General features: G+C 59.6%; 1 non-coding gene across 1 annotated transcript; it reads right to left on the bottom strand.

Annotated features, from left to right (window-relative positions):
• Positions 1-1,243: 1,243 nt before the first annotated feature.
• LOC142792473 (small subunit ribosomal RNA) lies at positions 1,244-3,058 on the bottom strand. The gene has a single exon (XR_012890948.1). It is a non-coding gene; the product is annotated as a small subunit ribosomal RNA (ribosomal RNA).
• Between the last annotated feature and the right edge of the window lie 3,513 nt (positions 3,059-6,571).

The raw sequence follows: 6,571 nt of genomic DNA, 5'->3' as shown, positions 1-6,571 counted from the left end.
GTCTCCTCCGCATAAAAAGGGGGACCCCCGCTTTTTGTTCCACGAAATCGCACAAGCTTTTTTCGCATCCACGGTTTGCCACCGCACACCAAAATGCCGATCCGGCTGCCTACTTTAGCCAACAGGTGGAGCCAGGCGCGCCGTACTTGCGCGGCACTTCCCACGTCCACCGAAGTCGGTGCCAAGGACCACTTTCGGCGCCGGAGCCGCGTACGAGCCTACTCGAGGCGGAAGAACGAAGCCAGCAAGGGCCTGGCCGCAAGTGCGTTCAATTGTCGGGACGTCCAAGTCCCTCGTTCTTCCGTGCTTCCTCTTTCGGCAAGTCGTTGCGGCACCTTCCCAAAGCGCGCAGACCCGCTAATCGCGACGAGCGCGACGTGGCCGTGCCGCCTTTCCCTCGGCAGCAAGCAAAACGCCTGGCAACGTCGACGCTCCCCTAACCGCGATCTCGCACCGTGTTTCGTGTGGCGAATTCAAAAGCCGGCCGGCGCTGCTGCAACCATTACGGTCGGTACGCATACGCCGCGGAGGGCGGGACGGTCATCGGAGCGTGCGGTTCCTCCATCGAGTACTGCGCACCTCGGCCGTCGCATCGCCGTGCCATGACCGGCCGCGCGTCAACGCGAACCGGTGCCAGCGAGATCCCTCGCCTGCAAGAACCGACCGGCAGCCTCCGTCACCCGAGGACGCGGAGGCGCTTGCCGCGGACGGCGGGACGGTATGCACTGGTGCACAGCGGACCCGTCACATCGCCAGTTCCTTGACCGACCGCCGACGCTTGTGCCGTTCCTCTCGTACTTGGCAGTCGCCGCGCGATTGTCGGGTCTCGTTCTTGCACGCTCGAACGGTCGGGAGGGCACTCGGCTGGCGTTTCGGGAACGCGCAGCCTCGCCTTCTACCGACGTAACCACGACTCGCCGTTCGCGCTCCGCCGCTCCTGTTTACAGTACTAGGCGGTCCCGCAGCGGTCGGGTCGCGCATTTCGAGCGCTTCGAGCCACGGTGCAGTGGCGGGTCGAAAGCCGACCTATGAGTGCGTTGCGCCGTTTGTACCCGCGTCCGCCACCTGGCCGACCGTCCAAGGTCGCGGTGTTGGCGTCCGCTGGGCGCAACAATTTGTCACGGGGTGCCGCTCCACATTCAGGCAGCCCCGTGGGGAAAAGCCGACCCCGCGTCCAAACGGGGTCAGCGGCAGAAAGTGTCGGGCGCAGACGCAGCTGAGGCGCTCACCCTTCACAATCCGTTAATGATCCTTCCGCAGGTTCACCTACGGAAACCTTGTTACGACTTTTACTTCCTCTAAATGATCAAGTTTGGTCATCTTTCCAACAGACCGGCGCAACCGAAAGGCCGCGCCGGACATCGGTCCGAAGACCTCACTAAATCATTCAATCGGTAGTAGCGACGGGCGGTGTGTACAAAGGGCAGGGACGTAATCAACGCGAGCTTATGACTCGCGCTTACTGGGAATTCCTCGTTCAAGGGGAACAATTGCAAGCCCCTATCCCAATCACGAAAGAAGTTCCACGGGTTACCCAGTCTTTTCAGACAGGGATAAAGACACGCTGCTTCCTTCAGTGTAGCGCGCGTGCGGCCCCGGACATCTAAGGGCATCACAGACCTGTTATTGCTCTGTTTCGTGCGGCTAGGAGCCGCTTGTCCCTCTAAGAAGGTTGTAAGGTGCTGGGAACCCCGCACCTATTTAATAGGCTAGAGTCTCGTTCGTTATCGGAATTAACCAGACAAATCGCTCCACCAACTAAGAACGGCCATGCACCACCATCCACCGAATCAAGAAAGAGCTCTCAATCTGTCAATCCTCCCAGTGTCCGGGCCGGGTAAGTTTTCCCGTGTTGAGTCAAATTAAGCCGCAGGCTCCACTCCTGGTGGTGCCCTTCCGTCAATTCCTTTAAGTTTCAGCTTTGCAACCATACTTCCCCCGGAACCCAAATACTTTGGTTTCCCGGAAGCTGCCCGCCGAGTCATTTGAGTAACTCAGGCGGATCGCTGGTTGGCATCGTTTATGGTCAGAACTAGGGCGGTATCTGATCGCCTTCGAACCTCTGACTTTCGTTCTTGATCAATGAAAACATTCTTGGCAAATGCTTTCGCAGTAGTTCGTCTTGCGACGGTCCAAGAATTTCACCTCTAGCGCCGCAATACGAATGCCCCCGTCCGTCCCTCTTAATCATTACCTCGTATTCCAAAAACCAACAGAACAGAAACGAGGTCTTGTTCTATTATTCCATGCAAGTTTATTCAGGCGACTCGCCTGCGTTGAGCACTCTAATTTTTTCAAAGTAAAAGCACCGGCCATCTCGAGGCACACAATGAAGTGCACCAAGAAAGAACCGGCATGATGTTCAGTCCGAGCCGTCGCATCGGGTAGATGCACTACTCGTCTGGAACTGAGATCCAACTACGAGCTTTTTAACCGCAGCAGCTTTAGTATACGCTATTGGAGCTGGAATTACCGCGGCTGCTGGCACCAGACTTGCCCTCCAATTGATCCTCGTTAAAGGATTTAGAGTGTACTCATTTCAATTACGGGGCCTCAAAAGAGTCCCGTATTGTTATTTTTCGTCACTACCTCCCCGTGCCGGGAGTGGGTAATTTGCGCGCCTGCTGCCTTCCTTGGATGTGGTAGCCGTTTCTCAGGCTCCCTCTCCGGAATCGAACCCTGATTCTCCGTTACCCGTAACAACCATGGTAAGCAAGTAACCTACCATCGAAAGTTGATAAGGCAGACACTTGAAAGAAACGTCGCCGGCTCGTGGCCATGCGATCAGCACAAAGTTATCCAGAGTCACCACACAATACGGGCCGAAACCCGATCGATCTTGGTCTAATAAAAGCACCCGTTACCCAAAGGGCTCCAGGCTCACTGCATGTATTAGCTCTAGAATTGCCACAGTTATCCAAGTAGGAAGAAACGATCTAAGGAACCATAACTGATTTAATGAGCCATTCGCGGTTTCGCCTTATTTCGGCATGTACTTAGACATGCATGGCTTAATCTTTGAGACAAGCATATGATTACTGGCAGGATCAACCAGGTAATCGTTCGACTGCGCGTCCGTCCTCGCCCTCGGCGGGCCGGACGCAGTCTGTGTGCGGCGGAGGCCACCTTCAGGCGCCCCAACACGCTTATTTTGCACTCCGAGATGACGGCGTTCGAGCTCGCTACGGCACAACCTTCCCGAAAGACGAGTGGGAGCCGTGCGGCAAGAAGCACGTTCATGCTCGCTCTTTTTCGTTGCATCGACTCGGTCGCGCCGTGCGGGTTGCCCAAGCCCGCTGCACTGTCGGTGGACCGGCCGGAACTAGCAACGGAGCCGAGACTGCAAAGCCGCCAGACGACGGGTCACGCCCGCGTCTTCGGCGCTTTCGCATCTGAATCGCCCGAGGACGACACGGAACACACCTCGATATCGTGGTAAAACGGCACCGTCCGACAACCAGCCCCTAACGCATCAAGCGGATGAGGCTGCAGACGACTGCCGTGGATTCCCCTGGAGCAGACCCGAGGACACGCTTGACGAGGCCGAAGCCCGCCGCATATCAGACACCCGGTCGCTTTCGCGTACGCCGCTCACGAGAACCCCCACATAATAGCAGCGATAAGTACCCAGACCTCCTTGGGCCCTAATACGAGCGTACTCGAGAAAATTTCACCGCGGGTGTGCCCCGAAACGTGTGGCATGTTGAGCGTGCCACAAGTCTACGTCGCTCTCAAACCCGCCGAGGTCGTAGAATTTGCGACCCTACTCACGAAATTCCCACCGAGGATACGGCCGCAAACGTACCGCACCTTGGGTAGGCCACGAGTTTGTGCAACACTACGCTGACGGCACAGCACCGAGGTCGTGCGCGCACGCACGGGAAAATTCCGCCGCGGTTTCTGCCGAAAACGTGAGGCACCACGACTCTCCGCAAGTTCGCGTCGACTGCGAAAGACCGAAGTCGTGAACGACGTGTCCGCTACTCGCCGCCGACACGCTGGACACCAAACGTACAACGACTCGACGGCGTCGTAGAGGCCCACGACGCGGTTTTCCTTAACGACGTCTCGGCGTGGCACCGACAGGTTAGAACGGCCGACCAACGTTCCCTGTCCGCCGTTCGGCTCAGTCGAAGGGCTCGGCGACTTCGGCAACGCTGCGAAGCCGCACGGTGACGCACGCCATGTCCCCATTTTTTTTTTCTTTCTGCGTCTGCCGGGGTGCCCCTATAATAGCAGCGATAAGCACCCAGACCGCCGTGGGTCGCTCGCCCCGGCTGACGTGGTTTTTCGTACTCCTGCGGCGGTCGCCGTCAAGCACGTCCAAATACGCTACTTTCGTGGGCGCATTCACGCTCTTTCGCTTCGCCGGAGTGCCAGCACTCACTCTGCCAAAAACGGCGAACATCCGAGCGGCGGTTCCCACTTTTGCGTCGGCGTCGCAAACCCCGCCCCGGCAGACGAGGTTTGCCGTACTCGTGCGACGGTGGCCGGCGGGCACGTCGAAAGACGCCGATATCGTGCGCGAATTGGCGCACCTTGGCTTCACCGGAGTGCCGCCACTGACTCCTCCAAAAACGGCGAAGATCCGAGCGGCGCTTCCCACTTTCGCATCGGCGTCCCGAACTCCGCCCCGGCTGACGCGGTTTACCGTACTCGTGCGACGGTCGCCGGCGAGCACGTGGAAAGACGCCGATATCGTGCCCGAATCGGCTCCGTTCGGCTTCGCCGGAGTGCCAGCACTGGCTCGGCGAAAGACGACGAACATCCGAGCGACGGTTCTCACTATTGCGTACGCGTCGCAAACCCCGCCCCGGCAGACGCACTTTGCCGTACTCGTGCGACGGTCGCCGGCGAGCACGTAGAAAGACGCCGATATCGTGCCGGAATCGGCCCCGTTTGGCTTCGCCGGAGTGCCAGCACTCACTCGGCCACAAACGGCGAACATCCGAGCGGCGGTTCCCACTTAGCCGTCGGCGTCCCGAACTCCGCCCCGGCAGACGCGGTTGCCGAGCTCGTGCGACTAGCGACCGCGAAGCCGTCTCGCGACGCCGCTTTCGTGCGCGGCTCCCACTGCGACCTGGGTCACCCGAGGTCGACGAGCAAAAAAGAATGTCGAAAAAAATTTTTTTTTTTTTTTGCGTCTGCCGGGGTGCCCCTATAATAGCAGCGATAAGCACCCAGACCGCCATGGGTCGCTCGCCCCGGCTGACGTGGTTTTTCGTTTTCCTGCGGTGGTCGTCGTCAAGCACGTCCAAACACGCCACTTTCGTGGGCGCATTCGCGCTCTTTCGCTTCGCCGGAGTGCCAGCACTCACTCTGCCAAAAACGGCGAACATCCGAGCGGCGGTTCCCACTTTTGCGTCGGCGTCGCAAACCCCGCCCCGGCAGACGAGGTTTGCCGTACTCGTGCGACGGTGGCCGGCGGGCACGTCGAAAGACGCCGATATCGTGCGCGAATTGGCGCACCTTGGCTTCACCGGAGTGCCGCCACTGACTCCTCCAAAAACGGCGAAGATCCGAGCGGCGCTTCCCACTTTCGCATCGGCGTCCCGAACTCCGCCCCGGCTGACGCGGTTTACCGTACTCGTGCGACGGTCGCCGGCGAGCACGTGGAAAGACGCCGATATCGTGCCCGAATCGGCTCCGTTCGGCTTCGCCGGATTGCCAGCACTGGCTCGGCGAAAGACGACGAACATCCGAGCGACGGTTCTCACTATTGCGTACGCGTCGCAAACCCCGCCCCGGCAGACGCACTTTGCCGTACTCGTGCGACGGTCGCCGGCGAGCACGTAGAAAGACGCCGATATCGTGCCGGAATCGGCCCCGTTTGGCTTCGCCGGAGTGCCAGCACTCACTCGGCCACAAACGGCGAACATCCGAGCGGCGGTTCCCACTTAGCCGTCGGCGTCCCGAACTCCGCCCCGGCAGACGCGGTTGCCGAGCTCGTGCGACTAGCGACCGCGAAGCCGTCTCGCGACGCCGCTTTCGTGCGCGGCTCCCACTGCGACCTGGGTCACCCGAGGTCGACGAGCAAAAAAGAATGTCGAAAAAAATTTTTTTTTTTTTTTGCGTCTGCCGGGGTGCCCCTATAATAGCAGCGATAAGCACCCAGACCGCCATGGGTCGCTCGCCCCGGCTGACGTGGTTTTTCGTTTTCCTGCGGTGGTCGTCGTCAAGCACGTCCAAACACGCCACTTTCGTGGGCGCATTCGCGCTCTTTCGCTTCGCCGGAGTGCCAGCACTCACTCTGCCAAAAACGGCGAACATCCTAGTGGCGGTTCCCACTTTTGCGTCGGCGTCGCCAACCCCGCCCCGGCATACGCGGTTTGCCGTACTCGTGCGGCGGTGGCCGGCGGGCACGTCGAAAGACACCGATATCGTGCGCGAGTCGATGCTTCTTGGTCTCGCAGGAGGGCCGCCACTCACTCCTGCAAAAACGGCGAAGATCCGAGCGGCGCTTCCCACTTTTTCGTCGGCGTCGCAAACCTCGCCCCGGCAGACGCGCTTTGCCGTACTCGTGCGACGGTCGCCGGCGAGCACGTCGAAATACGCCGATATCGTGCCCGAA

This window comes from Rhipicephalus microplus, unplaced genomic scaffold, assembly GCF_043290135.1.
Source record: "Rhipicephalus microplus isolate Deutch F79 unplaced genomic scaffold, USDA_Rmic scaffold_223, whole genome shotgun sequence".
NCBI classification, from domain to species: Eukaryota; Metazoa; Arthropoda; class Arachnida; order Ixodida; family Ixodidae; genus Rhipicephalus; species Rhipicephalus microplus.
This window is presented reverse-complemented; position numbering and strand designations above follow the sequence as displayed.